General features: G+C 44.4%; 1 protein-coding gene across 3 annotated transcripts in view; it reads left to right on the top strand.

Moving 5' to 3' along the window:
* The window catches only part of PXN (paxillin), a 51,905-nt gene that overhangs the window by 11,747 nt on the left and 23,995 nt on the right, over positions 1-16,163 (top strand). The window contains exon 1 of one of the 3 annotated variants that reach the window (XM_056337153.1): positions 2,217-2,344. The exons of the other annotated variants lie outside the window; for them this stretch is intronic. The gene's annotated coding sequence lies outside the window, so the exon portion shown is untranslated. Of the gene's footprint in view, positions 1-2,216; positions 2,345-16,163 lie in introns of those variants that run through there. 3 annotated transcript variants of the gene reach the window in all.

Genomic DNA, 16,163 nt, shown 5'->3' with positions numbered 1-16,163 from the left:
TGGGTCAGACAAAAGAGCCTAAAGCTAACGGCACATCAGTTGAGGTTACTGATGCCCCACGAGTTGGAGTAAGTTGAAGACTTGGCTGGTGGTCTTTGCTGCTCTTCTTGTTTGACCATTAGTTGCATCTGCTGCTCCCCATTCCTCAGCACCGGCAGCTGCCTTGGGACTAGAGCTTTTTTGTTGCTACTAGCAAATTACCCCTTTTGGGCAGAGGTGGTCCACAAGAGTAAGATGCCTAGGAGTAGTACTTCTGGTTTGCAGCTCTCCCTCTTGTTCATTATGGTTTTATGTGGGAGACTTTTGGGCTACAGAGGTCTGGTTAGGCAGCGTGATACACAGCTGGAACTATTCTGCCTGGCTGCGAGCAGCTCCAGCAGTTAGACAGGATCCCCACAGAGAGCTGGAACACTGGGGGAGGGAATGAAATGCCATTTCATCCACGTCATGAAATCTCTTATCAGTGGCCAACTCAGTGTTGTGGGTGGGTGAGCAGCGTTGGCCAGAAGAAGCTGCCTTTTATTTCTGCTGTGAAATGTGAGGAGCTCTGCGCTGTCAGTCAGGCTGGGAGCTGTGGAGTGGCTGCGTGGAGTTTGGAATGAATTTGTCAGTCGGGTTCTTATAACTCTAAGCTTGTAGTTTTCAATCAGTCCTGCTGGTGCTTAATCTGAGATTCGCTACTTGGCTGTCCTGAGCAGTTCCCTTGGGCAGTGCCTCACAAGCACAACTGCTCTGGCATGCTGTTCCTGTATTTCCTAATTGCTTAAACCTTGCGCCTCCAGCACCTTCTGCCTTGGGGTCACACTTAAAAGCCTTGGGCATGTGAGTTAGAGATAAAATCTGTTAGGTTATCATTCACTTTTCTGTAAGAGTTGGTTAAGTGCTTAATTTCTTGGATGCTACTTTACCTTCAAATGTGAGGGAGAAAACTACATGAAACAGATCACTGTGGTAGTGCTTACGGTGGGGTGAAATTCAGAGACCACCTAGGCTGTCTGATCTGCTGGAGTCCTCTGATTGATTGTATTGCTTAGATTTGAAAAATGTGGTACGTGGGATGGAATAACCCGTGCGATGTGAGGCGCTCCGTGCCATTTCCTGCGCAGCGGAGCGGTATCGCTCTGGTGTGGTCCTGGGAAGCCCTTTGCAGGGGAGGAGGGTTGAAGAGAAGGGGCTGGGGGTGGCGCAGGGAGGAAGCTTTATGTAATTCTTGGCTGGCTTCTGAGTAATTGTTTTAATGAAATGGAATGCAGAGTATTCAGTGCTTGCTTGGCAAAAACAGCAATTTTTTTTATTTTCTATTGGGGGGTGGGGGGGAGTTGGAGTTAGTCTGTTTTCCAGCTGCTTTAAGCAGTTAGGCTTGGATTTGTCACAGAGATAGGAGTAGAATATTGTTCTCAGTGAGGGGGCAGTTGCACTGCTGTGCGTGTGGGAGGTTGTCTTTGTACATTCAGTGCTTAAGTAGAAGAGCGTGGTCCCTCTGTTTCTCTGTGGGTTGTGAATGCTGGTGTGGTTCTGAAGTGGATCAGATTAATGTTAAAGTACCCAACAGTAATGAGATGGTAGTGATACGGGTAGGTACGTGCCCATATAAAATATATATGCATCTAGGTGCTTGATAGGAAAATGAATCAATTTTCCACTATGCCCTAGTTCGGGGTATAGCAGGGAAGAATATGATGAGTTGAGACAAAGAAGTCAACTTAATTTTCAGCAAAGCAGAAATGTAGGGGCTGGGTACCTTGACTTCTGTAGACTAGTGCAAAATATTCTTTCCAGTTATTTCAGATGATTGTTGACTTTTATCATAGGATTGGTGGAGGAACAATCAGAGTTCATTCTGAAACCCCTTTTATAGAAAGTAATTTGAAGGAGGATTTATTTCATGTACCTATGAAAGGGAAGTTTACTCTCATGCTGCTTCTATTTCAGTATTGCTGGCATTTCCGTTTTTGGTCAGTGCTGGAGATGTGATCTCTTACTCATCTTTACCCCTCAAAAATCTACTTTCTCTATAGTCTTTAAGTTTTTTTTCCGTTGCAGTTTTCTGTGGTCATGAATTCTCTTGTGAGTAAGTCGGCCTTTGGTTGCCAGAATAAATTTTTTTTCTTTTGTCTTACAACAAACCAAACTTCTGTGCAGGGCACTGAGATGAAGAAGCTGTCATGCGTTTAATTGCTTTATTAATACTGCTCTTGCTAAAAAGAAATCCTCACTGTTTTTCTTGCTGGTGATGATGAGGGGACTGGAGCATTTCCCTGATGAGGAAAGGCTGAGTGAACTCGACCTGTGGAGAAGACAAGACTGAGAGGGGATCTTATCAATGTCTACAAATACCTTAAGGGTGAGTCAGTGTCCAGAGGATGGGGCCAGGCTCTTCAGTAGTGCCCAGCAACAGGACAAGGGGCAACGGGCACAAACTGCAGCACAAGAAGTTCCGCCTGAATATGAAGAAGACCTTCTTTACCGTGAGGGTGACCCAGCACTGGAACAGGCTGCCCAGAGAGGCTGTGGAGTGTCCTTCTCTGGGGACATGCAAAACCTGCCTGATGTGACTGCAGCCTGCTCTAGGAGAACCTGCTTTAGCAGGGAGCTGAATTAGGTGATCTACAGAGGTCCCTTCCAACCCTGACCATTCTGTCATTCTGTGAAATAAGCAAGAGACTTGTGACTAAATACTTCTGTTATGATGCCAGATGACAGGCCTCACAAGTAGGAAGCGATAAGAAAACCTTAAACATTCTCCAGCTCTTCTCCATCCGTTGGCAACAATATATTCCAGTTCTAAATATGTTAGTTTTCTGTCTGGCTTTAACAATTTTCTTACTGGGAGTGGGCCTCTGTCATAACATTGTAGAACTCTTGAGCCATATTCTTCTGCCAACGCGAAAAAAAAAGAAAAGAAAAAAAGCAGAGCTATAGAGCTGTAGAGCCATCAGCAATCTCCATCGAATTACCACCCACATGTTTTCCCAAAGCAGAATGGGGGACCATTTCCTACGTTAATTTCTGAAACATTTTCATTCTTTCATTCCCAGAAGCTACTTTTAAAGTAAAAAGAAGCTGCTTTAGTTAGATTTTTTTTAACCATGTGCTGCTTGGCCCCTTGTACTCATGTCTTTCAGAGATGTTACTTGCCCATGATGTGTAAGTACTGGGGTTATCTGAAGTTTTAGTAGCATGTTCATCAGATTGAAAGCTTCATTTTAAAACTTTCTACCTATTATAGTTATAAGTAGTACTAAGATCCGCATGACTGAAAAATGTTGAATATTTTGTGGTCATTTCCCCCCACCCTGCTCTGTGAGTTTACATTGTGCTTTTGGCAGCTTTTTGCGTAGAGCCAGTTGCTGATGATGACTTACACTTTTTGGCTTATAAAGAGTTTGGTGTTGCTTCCAAGTCTGCTCCCACTCTCTGTTACAGAGGACCCTTGCAGAAACAAACACTTATTAGAACAAAAAATCCACCATTTTGAGAGTACTTTCTTAGTAATTAGATTTTTAACAGGCCAGTGAAACCACATACCACATTTGACAAAAGTTATTTTTTTTTTAAGAGGGAAACAACCCATCTCAGAGAGTGGGTTGTCACGTCAAGCCAGCAAGTCTTTTTAAGTTGTCTTTATTTATATCTCAATATAATAACCTTTTTTTTGGCACCCCCAGTATCTAGGTGTGATTTGCTGGGGCTTTATTTCTCCTTATAGCCACAGGCATTTAAAACTTGAGATACCTTAGTTTTTAAGGGTAGATTTGAATTTGTTGTATGTTCTTTGCATTTATGCACTTGGGAGATACATTTGTACTTACTGAATGGGAAGCCGCTGGAGTTAACGAAAAATACTGCCTTCAAGGACTAAAATCTCGCAAGTCTGCATTCTGATATCCCATTTAAGAGCCCTCAGGATAGGAATGCCCCAATAAGACTGTACAAAGTATGGATACGATTGCAGTGTCCTTAGGATTGCAGTGTCTCTTTAGTGTCCCTGTTCTTTATTGCTGGAATCCTCCTTTTGCTGGTAGGCAGGGCATTCTGCAGATCATGGGCAGAATTTGAGCTTCTAATGCTTTTAATGAATTCAGAATTTATACTAATATTTCTGCTCTTCATTTCATCTTTATGTGTGTCTCAAATTTTGTAACTGGCACTTTGCCTGGATGGGTCTATATTCAGATCTGTTTATGCTGCTTGGATAGGATTTCCACTGTTTAAAAGATGCTATTTTTTTCTTCCCTTAAGTTTCATGTCTATTCTTGCATACCATGCAAATCTTACTCTTCCTTTTATTGGTTATAGGGTCCACACGCTTTACTCTTTCTGCCTTTTAAAAAGTAACAGTTAACTTAGAATGTGCACGCTCTGATAATGTTTTGCCTCTGACTGTGTCCAAACCCATTTTTACATATGCAGGTGGATAGGATCGTAGCAATCTTTAGCAGTGTTATTATTGGTTGCGGTTATCTGCGTGGCAAAGATGAGATTCTGGGGTATCTGAGGTGGTGGTCCTGCTGGCCGTTCGAGTCAATGCAGCGGCATGCTGCTGCTGAAAGGGGGGATGACTTTACTTTTGCTCATCCTGACCCCTTTTGTGCTCCCTTACCTGGCTGTTTGGATATACCCCTTCCTTCTTGTTGACTGCTGTGCTCATCTCTTTTTCTAACTCAAAAGAAAGCAGTCAGGTTTTTTTGACTGGATGTATTTCTGTTGAACTGTTTCACAGAGGGGTCTTGTGAGAGTCAGCCAACACAAGTAAGTGGCAGCAGCACGTGTCTGGAAGACAGAGTAAAACCTCTCCATTTTTGGCCGTGGTGAACTGTTAATTTGCTTTTCTGCATCTTGTGAAACCATATCCTCCACTCCATGGTGCTCACTGTCCAGTGGAACTCCTGTGCTCCATTGCCTTGTAAATCCTGATGTAACATGTTTTCCTTCCCTAGATGAGTTGGAATCAGCAGTTACAGAATTATGATCTCAACTGGTAAGTGCTCTACAGCTGTTGTAAGGGGTCCTCTTAGGTGGTCGAACTTGCAGACTTGTCGTTTCTACCTGAGGGCTCTGGAGTGCAAGCCAACAAGGCATGCTGCTGCGCAAAGACTGGGCAACAACTTCTGGGTGTTCACACTGTTCTGATTTGTCACTGCTTGTGCCACTGAGCTACTGCTTAGAAGCGGCTCAGAAGACTTGTCCAGTACTGATTAGCATGTATTGTAACCTCAGTGCTGCTTATGACAATATTCAGTTCAAGTCAGACCCAACTGCCTACAGTTAGGCAAGTCTCAACCAAATACAGTCCACCCAGGGCTTAAAAAATGCTCTTGTCTACCCTCATTTCAGTGGACATGTATAGGGTTGCTTGGTAGTAGCAGGGGGCCGCACACCTCTGCACTTGGCTGTTTTTCCTCTAAGTTCTGTAGTCCAGGGCTGAGCAGGATCTGGCACAGAAAGAATGGCAGTGTTTTCACTCTTGCTACTGTCCTAGCAATTGTTACCGTTCTCTGCCTGTTTTCCAGAAAGGCGTGAGAACAAATTGCTCAGTTCAGGTTTCTGAAGAGTGTATTTCTGTGCTGAAGGAAGAAAGGTAGTCTGCTGGAGGAGACAGATGACTTTCTAGGGAAGAAGAATAATAGGTAGAGGGAGTCTCTGCCCTTTCATTGCACAAGGAGGGCAAACTGACTTTTGGCAAGGTATGTATTATGTGGCATCAGTCTAACATACCTGACTTGGAGAGAACAGCATGGGCTTGGAGTGGCATCCGCTGTAGCAAAATTGTAGGATATGATAAATTTCCCAGCACTGTGGGGAAATTTCCCACTGGCACGATTTCTGTGAGTGTTTGTCTGACTGATCAGCCAAGGGACTAGCAATGTCTTGAGCTCTGAGCTTCTGTTTATTCCCTTTACCATAGCTGTGGTTTAAAATCCGTAGTGTCTTGTTTCCTGCTGTTCCTATACCCATCCTTGGACTCCGCTTTGTTTAACGGAGGTCGTCTTTGTACTGGATTTGTTAGCTGTTTGTGAAATGGCAGCATGCACTGTGTTTTGACCTAATGCTTGTGGAGTAAGTTACATGCTGATGTAGCAGGAAGGGTCTGGTTCCTCAGATAGCTGGCTTGGCTGAGCCCCTTTTCCTGTAGGAATACAAGGGAGTTGGTATTTTGATCAGAGGCCTTGGCCCTGGGATATTGTCCCCAAGGGGGTCAGTTCAGTGGCTGCTTGTTTGGTTTTCATGATTTTTTTTTTGTTTTGTTTTGGCAGTGGACAGCAGATCTTGTTGGAAATTTTTGAACATTGATCCCAGTTTTTAGAAACTTTGAGAGAAGCCAGCAGCAAATAAAAATTCTTAAGACATGCATGAGGAGAGTTGATTTACTATTTCATGCATGTACGGATAAGTAGAGGACTAAAAAGGTTAGTACATTCGTGGCTAATGTTTTTATTTTTTATTCTTTTTTTCCATCCAGGATATTGGCTGAAATCCAGCCCTGGTCAGTACTGAGATGGTATTAACTGCTTAGTTGCTTCTGTAACATGGTCACACTCACGCCAATCTGTTCCTGCCACCAAACTCAGTTCACTCTTGTTCAGTTTGAGTGTTGCTGTGTTTGAACAGAGCTAATGTCCTTTACTTTGTCTGAGCCAACTTGCCTCCCTCCCAGAGAGTTAGGTCAATATTGGCCATTTGCTAATGCCTTTGTCTGGGACTTCCTGGAAATGCTTGAAGATCTATTTGCTGTCAGGCAGAGATCAGAAATAGATCTTGCACAAGAAGGAGACGCTTTAGGAGGGGACGTCAGAGCCTGTACATAACCTCCTTGGAGACCAAAGCTGTTTCCAGTTTGGCAGTTGGCACACAGGGAGAGAAATGGAGACTCTCTAATTTGTGCAGATTGTTGCTCCTTGTAATCTTTCATGAGGCTAACTGTAACTGCCTCTAGGAACACCAGTCTGTTTGCTTCCAAAAGGAGAGGATTCTGACAAAAGACTTGGTAGCAGGTGGAGCTCATAGCAGGCTGCAGATTCAGACTGAGAAATTCCAACTTAAGTATTTTTAGTACAGGCCTGAGAGTCAGAATTGCTTTCTATTCTGATACAACATGGACTTGTCATATTGTGTTGGGCTGCTCAGGGCTGCGTATCAGTTCTCGGTTTCTGAAAAGTAGATGATTTTCTCTGCTATGAAGGGGTGTGAATGTTCAGGTTGAGGATTCTGATTTATGATCCTTGTTGGAATTCAGGTGCAGTGGCTGCAGACTTTACTGCCTGCAGTTGGTGCAGGCAGGCCTGTTATATCAATATAAAATGGAGTATGTAGAGGTTTAGGGTGTGGAGCTAATGACTGCTATGTCTGAAAAATGTGGTTGAAAGTGGCTTCTACTTCTGCAATTAGGGCTGTAATTTGTGGGTGGGACAATCATCTGAGGACAGTAGGACTTAAATCATGGTGGTCTGAACCACTGGAGTTCATGAGTTGGAGTACTGAGTAAAGGCTGGTTAAGTCTGTGTGAAGCATTTGACGTTATCACAAGCTTTTCTTGTGCAATCTCCAACTTCTTTATCCAGTAAACCAGAACCTGGCTTTGTCCTCTTAAACATTTCGCAAGTGTTGAGATTAGCTCAGCCTACTGCTTTTGCATGTGCTGTGTCACAGGATGTGCTTGAGCTATAGCTTGAAAACCCTTTACAAACTTTGCCTCGCTTTCCTGAAGACTGTTCATAGAGCAATGGAAGAATTTTTTGACTACTGAGTTTATCCATCATCAGTAAATTGTTTCCTGTTGTTCAGGACTTTGCTTGAGAGTACAGTGAATCTAGATAGAAAGGAACCACACAAGGGGTTATTGGCTCTTTCAATCTCACACAACTGTGGGTTGTCTGTGAATCGTTATACAGAGGCATTCAGGGCTTGTGTAGCTGGGGATCTGGCATTCGCAAAAGCTTTTGGTAGCTGTGACACTGAAAACATTTAATGGTTTGGTAAGCTGGAACATAAATTCAGTTTAAGGCAGCAGGTTTTAGCATAGGGTGTTTTTTCCTGGCATGAGCTGTTTGCTTCTCCGGACTGTAAACAGAGGGAAATAAATATAAGATGCCTCTTTTCACTTCAAGTGTAGAGAAAGACATGCTATAAAAAAAGAGGATGCTGTATGCAACAGGAAATAACCCTTCCCCCTCCCCATCATCGCCACCCCAGCACTTTCTGGAAATGAGAAATAAATGGGAGAATGGGAGGATACAGCTTTGGGAGGGAGTAGACTCTGGAACTAGAGATACCACAGTGCTGCTAGTAAGTTCAGGTACTTCTCTCAGAGGCAATACGTGAAGAATACAACAGCCAGCTTAAGCAGGATTTGTATGGCCTTGCTTTGCTCTATGCTGTCCTTAGATCTTCAATGACAGGAAGAGTTTGTGTTTCCAGGGCTTTCTGTTGATAGCTTCTGCATGCAATAGCCATGGCATTGGAGTGGACAGCTAAGGTTAATTTGAAGAGTTTGAAAAGGCTGCACTTGGTTTAGCAGCTTTTTGGCTGACACCCTGCCTCCCCCCATATTTAAACTTTTTTTTTAATTGGTCTGGAAACCTTACTGGTTTTCTGCCTGGAGCATGAAGTATATCCCTTCTGAAAGGAGGTGGTACTTAAATCACAAATAATTTCCAGCGTGAGGATGCTCAGCAAACCTGTAACACATTGAGGAATATTTCTTGCTGACCATGTAAGCAGTTTTGTGCCTTGTGAGACTTGACTTCCATTATCTCAGCCATATAATGGACTGTTCTAGGGTAGTGGAAAGGGGATGAGAGTTTTTCTAAGGCAGTTAGAGGAAGGCAGAAGGACTGCACGTTTCTCTTTGTAGGTGGTGGTTCATATCTATTAGCCATTTTGAGCTGGGGTCTAATTTAGTGGAGCTAAAGTGGAAAAATCCTGGTCCTACAGGAAAATCTTTTGTGGTTCCTTCACACAGCTTGGACTGTAGGGCAGAGAGCACTGTGGATTTGTGTTGTTTTATCCAGGAAACTGTGCTGACTCAGATCTTCGAGGCAGTTGCTGTGATTCTCAGCCTGCATGCTGCATTGACGATTCCATGCCCTGTGGGTCTGCTAAGATTAGGTTACCTTCCTGCCAACGCGGTGATGTGAACAGAGCCAGCAGTCAAAGGATTTCCCAGCTTGTTGCATCAAAGATGACAAGAGGTGGATCCAACATGCTCACTCAAGGAATGGGACTGTGATTCCCAGGGACTGCTGGTGCCAAGCTGCAAACTGGTTAGCTGGTTTCCTACAGTGTTTCTGTGCCCTTGAACGCCTTGCTGCTGTGTTACACAGGAACTAGCTGACCCCTTGTGATGTGAGGGTGCTACAGTGCCAACCATGCTGATGAATACATTGCTGAGATTACAAGGCAGGTCTGAGTTTCAGTCAAATGCTTGTGTTAATTTGAAAGGAAGCAGTGTAGCTGGTTCCAGGAAGGATCTTGCAGTGACCTTTATGGTTTTCCAGCACATGTACAAATAAGACCTCTTGCCCCTCAGAGGGATGTGATGGAAGGCCTGACCTCACATGATGGCTTTTGTTGGGTTTTGTAACGTACAGACTTGGCTCACCCATCTTCAAAGTTTTACGTTTGGAGTAGTCTCTGTCAAAAGCTAACTCTTAAGCTCAGTGGCACAAATGAGGTAACACCAGTACATCGTGTATGCAGCCTTACTGATTGAGCCATATCAAGATTCTGGGGCTGCAAAGCCAAAATGTCAGTGCAGGCTCAGGTGAAAGTGTCTGGTAGTGGTGGGGGATGTCTCCAGAATTTAAGAGCATTTCAATTTGTGCTGTCTTGCTGATTGCTCGCTTTTCAGGCTGCAGTGTTTCTGGTCCACATCTGAGATGCGGATTGATTATGGGAATTATACAGGAGGATGGGAGATTTCTTTCAACTAATGGCAGGATGGGGCTGGATTTTACAGTTTGTGTCTTGGCCTGAGTTTTGGAGGTGAAAGTATGGTATTTCCTACTTAAAGCAGAAATTTTATTCACTTACTTAGACAAGGGCTAAATTATGGCATTGGTCTCTTCAAAACATTTTCTAAAAGCTGCTTAAGTCATAGAGTAGCTGGAGCTACGCTTCCAAGACATGTAACAAGTTTATCAAGAAAACCCAAGCACCAATCTAGCAAACTTTTATTGTCTCAGTAAGTTGAATTAGGTCAGAAAGTGTCTGGTGATCAGAAGGACGAGTTCCAGGAACAGTGTGTATTTGCGTTCTGGGGGAAAGGGGGATCACTAGGCTGTTCCCTTACTCTGGGAGCGTGTGGCGGTGTCAGTTCCGCTGAAATCACAGCCAGAGCACTTGAAGGATTTGCATTTCATCCCCAAATGTGCAGTGCATAAGTTACTGATGAACAGTTACTTATATTGCTTTAAACAGGCTGTGTTTGCACACTTTTTTACAGCACCATGTTTGGAGTGGTATTAGTGCATGTTAGTTGTGACCAGTTAAGTTGGCCACAAGCTCTGGGTCTCAGTGGTTGGGACAGGAAGCCACAATCGTTGCTGCAGCTGATCATGTAGACCGCATCTCATAGTGCAGTGTCTTGTCATTTTTTAGGCGTTTGCTGATAGTGGTCAGAGCTGGCTGCATGGGCTGCTGTACTGGGGAAAGCTAACTGGTTTTGCTGTCCATATTTTTGACCATGTAATCTGAAATTCCTCTAGGCAGGTCTAGACAACGCAAAGTAAAAATACCAGTGGCAGCTCTGTACTGGTACTCCAGCAGTTGTTAGGTCTGGCAAATGACTTCTCTTTTGTGCCTTGATTTTTTTCTGTATCTTGAATAACAGTCTGTCACTGCTTCACAGAAGGGCTGAGAGCTGTTACATGCCCTGCATTTAACCACCTTCTCAACCTGTCAGTTAAATTTTGGAAAACTTTAAAATGTCTCCTCAATATGTTTTGGAAAGTAAGCCAAGCTATTTTACATGCTTTCTATATATGTGAACCAGAGAACTTCAGGGTTTTAAGAGCATATAATTGCATTTTGAATTTTTAAGGTCTCATTTTGAGTGTAGTCTGTGTATTCCATTGCTTTTGTAGTCTCTGATCTTTTTGCATTTAAAAACATTGATTACAATATAACACCTTAAGAACCTGTTACTACATTTCTTTTACCAATACCTGCATTCACCTGTTTTCATGGGTTTCCTATTTCTGATAATGCTTTTCCATTTTGCTGAGAAAAGTCAAAACTGCTATTAAAAAGGGAATTCCTGTCACCAGTGATGCTCTTTGGGGCTCCCCACCCCTTCCAGACTCAAACTCAAGGCAGTGAGAAGCCCTATAGCGAGGCTCCAGCAAGTCTTTTTGACTCAGCTTTTCTAGAGCATTGCAAATGTTTCTTTTGAAAGGCTATTTAATAGGATAAATATACCCAAGCTCCCCATTCCTCTGCAGTTACTCATGATGTAAAACTGTCTTGCCAGGGATTGGGTTACCGCCCTGAGCTGTCTCCCTGTATGTGAGCTGGAGTTGCATTTAGTCCCGGAGGTTGGGGCGAGAAGACTTAATTGAACCTAATGAGATTTTTTTAAAGTTTGGATTCACAGATTTTGCAAAGAGGCTGCTCAGATGAGCCTGCAAGCTCAGGGTTCAGTTCTGGAGATGCAATTCCCCTTGTTCATTTAAAGGACAGCAAAAATCAAGGATTTGAATTCAGCATCTTAAGGTATTAAAAAAGGGCTGAAGAATGAAGAATGGTTGTCATTCTCCAAATGAGGGGTCTGCAATTTGTCTTATGCTGAGTGAGACATGATTATCACGTAAAGTTCATGTCTTCATTCAGACCTGCCCTTACGGCTGCGTAGCTTTTTATTTCCATTTGCCAATCTTCTGCTGCCTAAACCAGGAAAACCTGTAGCAGTTCTAGTTATTTGGGTAAACAGGGGTGTGGGGAAGAACAGGAGAGATGCAGATACCTGTGCAGCAGCATTAGTGGAAATACTGTAATTTGTGCTCAGACATCACATCCTGATTACCCAGTGTGATGTGTCTGGGTTGTCAGGGACACGTGGTAGTAGGGATGCTGAGGGAGATGGAACTCTATGACTGAACGTGTTGGCTCTGTGTGGTGGCTGGATGAAGAATCCTGTCTCCAGTATCACTCATTTTCCAGATGTCCCATGCAAGGAGCAGAGCTACAGGCAATGTGTGGTTCGATAGATGTGCAGATGCAGCTTTCAGCTGTTGAAAATAACAGCCTCTTATCTGAGGCATTTGAAGTATCTTGTCGCAGTTATGCTTCCATTTCCTCCCCAGCAGTAGATGAGAGAGAGAAGAAAATTTGACGGTTATCCTTTTGATCTACTTACTATATTGATAATGCTTCTGATTTGCTGTGTCAGCATGGGTTAATAGCTCAGTTGTTAAGAGAGATGAACTGCGTATGGAAATCTGAGGTAGTTTTCTCTCTTCTGGCACTAATGCCATCACCTTTGCACTGTGTTGTGTATCTCTAGCACAGGCTGGAGTTAAGCTGGACATAGTAGTAGGCAGCTTCTCCTTAACAGAGGAATGCAAATTTATATTTATCTAAATTGCCTCACTTAAAAATAAATAAATATCCTAGACTGCTTATGAGTAGTGGAAAACTATTTATTACTTGAGGAAAAATTAGCATTAAAAAGCTGCTTGATGCCAGTTGGCAAATGTGAATTTGTTGATGCCTTGTCACGTAGGTTTTTTCAGAACTAGTTCATGATCTGTTCTGCTTCACTGTCCCACCTTATCCCAGGAGCATTTTTGAGATACACAGAAGGCACAAGAAGAAGGGAGTGAACAAAGTATGTTCTGATATGCATGGGAAGATACATGTAAATATTTATATATTTTTCCTATTCGTAACTTCACTCTATTTAAGGGGACTAAGTGCAGCTCAGATTTATAGAAAAGGAGGTTGATGTGTGCATCAGTACAAAGGGGCCCCTGTGTTATCCTTTCCTGTTCTGTACCTCAGAGCTGCATTGTGCTGCCTTGGCTGGTGTTACTGCTCTTTATCAGACAAACCTGGGATGAAGAATGTGCCCCTGCAGCTGCATATGAGGCCGTTTCGGCTGGAGGATACTGCATTTGCAGGACAGCGAGTGCTGACATGCAGTGATGGTGAAGGAGCCTAAGTCGGAGCCCCTGGAATGCATGAACTGTTTCTCGGCCTGACAGAGGTGTGGGCTGGTGAGATAGCGCAGGAATGTGCAGTATATAACCTGGGAGATGATTGCCTTTTTCAGTGCACCTTGAACTGGTAAATGGGACTTACCCTAAGGTATTGTACTGCTCTTTCATCTTGCTGATTTTCGTGGTAAAAGGGCTTTTTTTCTGAGTGGTTCAATGCGTTGGACGTCAGCTTGAGTGTTCTTGTCCCAGCCTGTCTAAATGACTAGCTGAACTTTGGTAGATGCTGGGAACTAGCTTGAAGCAATGCACTTGGTGTTAAGGGCCACTTGTACGTGTCTAATGTATATGCAGAGCTGTGTGTGTGATTTGAAGACCAAAATCCAAACAAAGGGTGTCATAGTTAATGTTTTTTGGCAAAAGGGAGGGAAGAGAGAGAGAGGCAAAGTAAAGCGGCTGGACCTTCAGATGTTGTGGAGTGCTCTGTAGCAGCAAAGGTATCACATGTGGTACCATTCTTTAACTGCCCCTCCTCCGCAGGAAAATCTGTGTAGAAAAGCCACTTGAAGGCAAACACAAATGTTCTCCCATACTGGGGAGGATGTGGTTTGAGTATCTTTCTGGCCTGAATGTTACTTCAATTGAGTGTGTAGTTTTTGGGTTGCCCAGTGGAGGGAGGAGGACTCTGTCATTCTGTGCCTCTGTCTCATGTTGGCATGCAGCTTTACCAGGAGCTTGGCCAAGTTACCTGAGCCTGTAGAGTACCCAGGCATGCATGTGTTGAGATGCACCGTGCTGCATTGGACAGTGAGTTAGGGTTTTATTAGCTGTGTGACTGCACCAGCATATGATAATAAGCAGGATTCTCTGGACTGGTGGTGTTCCAGCAAGTATCGCTCACTCTTCCACGTCCCACTGAGCAGCATGCTGTTAATAGAGTGGAAAATACAAATTTCTGTGTGCATCACCCATGTCTGTAGGTACCTTGAGCCCTACTGAGCCTTTGGAAGTGAGTTTGTGATTCTGCTCCATGCATGTGTCTGTGAGTTGAGATTTTGTCTGTGGGTTGTGTTAGGAGCTTCTTGTAGGGTGAGAGTGGAAGGAGGGGTGATCAGTCTTGTGGAGGAGCAGTGGCTTAAAGATCTAGTATAATCCTGTCTGGTTTAGTTTATTGGTACAAAATGGTTATATCTGTCCTCTAGAGATAAATGAATCTCTGATCTTCTAACCTGGGGAGCTTCTGCTTCCTAGAGCTGTGTCTATAGTATGTTAGAGAGTATTTGAGGCAGCAGTAAAACTGGCGTGGTCAGTGTGTGTGGTTGTTCCCACAGATAGTCCGAGATGCTGCAGTGTGTGCTGGTGTGTAGATGCATGTCTCCGTGGGGAGGTGCAGCACACGTGGCACCCGCAGAAAGTTTCTGTGTGCCTAAAACGGGGACAGGTTCCTGACTTTGTGGGGATGAACAAGTGAGGTGAAGTTCCTGCCAAGTTAGCTGTCCCTGGCGGGTTTCATCTTTCTGTCCATGTAAGGATGTCGTGGTGCCCTCTGATGGTGGGTGCTTGTGTGATCTGATCCGCATCAGTGTGTCAGGATGATCCTGCCAACTGCTTCCTGTGGGTTGGGGTGGGCTAACTGGTTCATTTACATCTCCTGCAGCAGTGTCCCTCAGGAGTTGTCTTGGGAAGGAATGCTTCATTATCCAAAAAATCAATCGAACCTTTAATATTTCTATATAAGTATTTATTTAATGTTCTATTTAGGGAGCGGTCACTGTAGTGAATTCAATCCTGTAACGTGAGGCACAGCATTTCTCAAAGCACAGCATCTTTGTTAACAGTTAATCAGGCTACAGCTGCCTGGTCCCTTTTGTGAAAGAGTGTGAGTGATGTATCCCTTCTTTCCCCCCATCTTTTAGCTCAGCGTCTTCTGGTACTGTTAAAAAGTTGCGTAAATCCTGAGTGCGCAGCACTTTTGGGACCTCTTGGGAGGAGGTGCTGCACGGAAACCAAAACGTTAATCCCTTTGGTTAGGTTTTGATTAATTGTCTTCAGTCAGTTCTGGACTGCAAAACTCCTCAGGCTGACCTCCAAGGGAGCTGGCAGCCGCTTCCCTCTCACAGGGTGAAGCCCCACAAGGTGGGGTGGACTGAGCAGGCACCACTGCTCTTGCCCTGCACTGCTCGGGGAAGTTCTGCTGCCGTTGTTGGACCCTTTGAATGGGGTGCAACTTCCCAGTCTGGCAAAACTTCAGGGAACTGTAGTTGCTGGTGGGATTGGGTCAGAGAACAGTTTGTGTGGCTGGAAGCTGCAACGGGGATGGACGCAGATAGGGAAGACCTTCCCTCTGGCTGTGAGCTTGGAGGGAGTGACTGGGTCGTGAGAAAGGGTGGACCCTGGCTTTGCAGAACATGGGGGTGAGCAAGCACAAGGAGGGGTCCTTTGCCACCCTAAACTGGTGTGTGAGTGCCTGGCCTGCTCCCGGCTTGCTCCTTTTCCTGCCCCACCGGGTAGGGTGGTGCCTTCATGCAGCTGCTTCGATATCAGTTGTAAAGTTGAAGTGCAGTTTGAGTAACCGAGTGATTTCTCTCCAGCCCTTTCTCCTCCCTCTGCTTCCCGTTCCTCAGCTCTGCCTTGTTTGCTCAAGTCAGGAAGGGGGAGGGTATGGGGGAAGTTAATCATTAAACTGTAATGTCTCCTCCTTAACTCCTTCATAACCTGGGGGTAGAGTGCTCCTGCTACTTCCAGACCCCTCTTCTCTTGCAGACTTGTAAAAATAAACCAGTAAATCTAGCTGAACTCACTTCTGTGCTGTTAATAAAAATCAGTGGGGTTCTGTCCAGTGGTTCATTCAGCAGACTGCTGAGCAGAGGAGGCAAATTTTGTGGCGAGATGGTTACATCTGCCTGTCCTGCAGTGAGGGCTGGGGGTGGAGCGTGGTAAAATGGTTTGGGTCCTGTCTGCGGGGTTGGAGGAGCCCGACACCCTCATGGGATTTTCGCTTCCTGGTGG

This window comes from Falco biarmicus, chromosome 1 (genome assembly GCF_023638135.1).
Source record: "Falco biarmicus isolate bFalBia1 chromosome 1, bFalBia1.pri, whole genome shotgun sequence".
In the NCBI taxonomy this organism is placed as follows: domain Eukaryota; kingdom Metazoa; phylum Chordata; class Aves; order Falconiformes; family Falconidae; genus Falco; species Falco biarmicus.
This window is presented reverse-complemented; position numbering and strand designations above follow the sequence as displayed.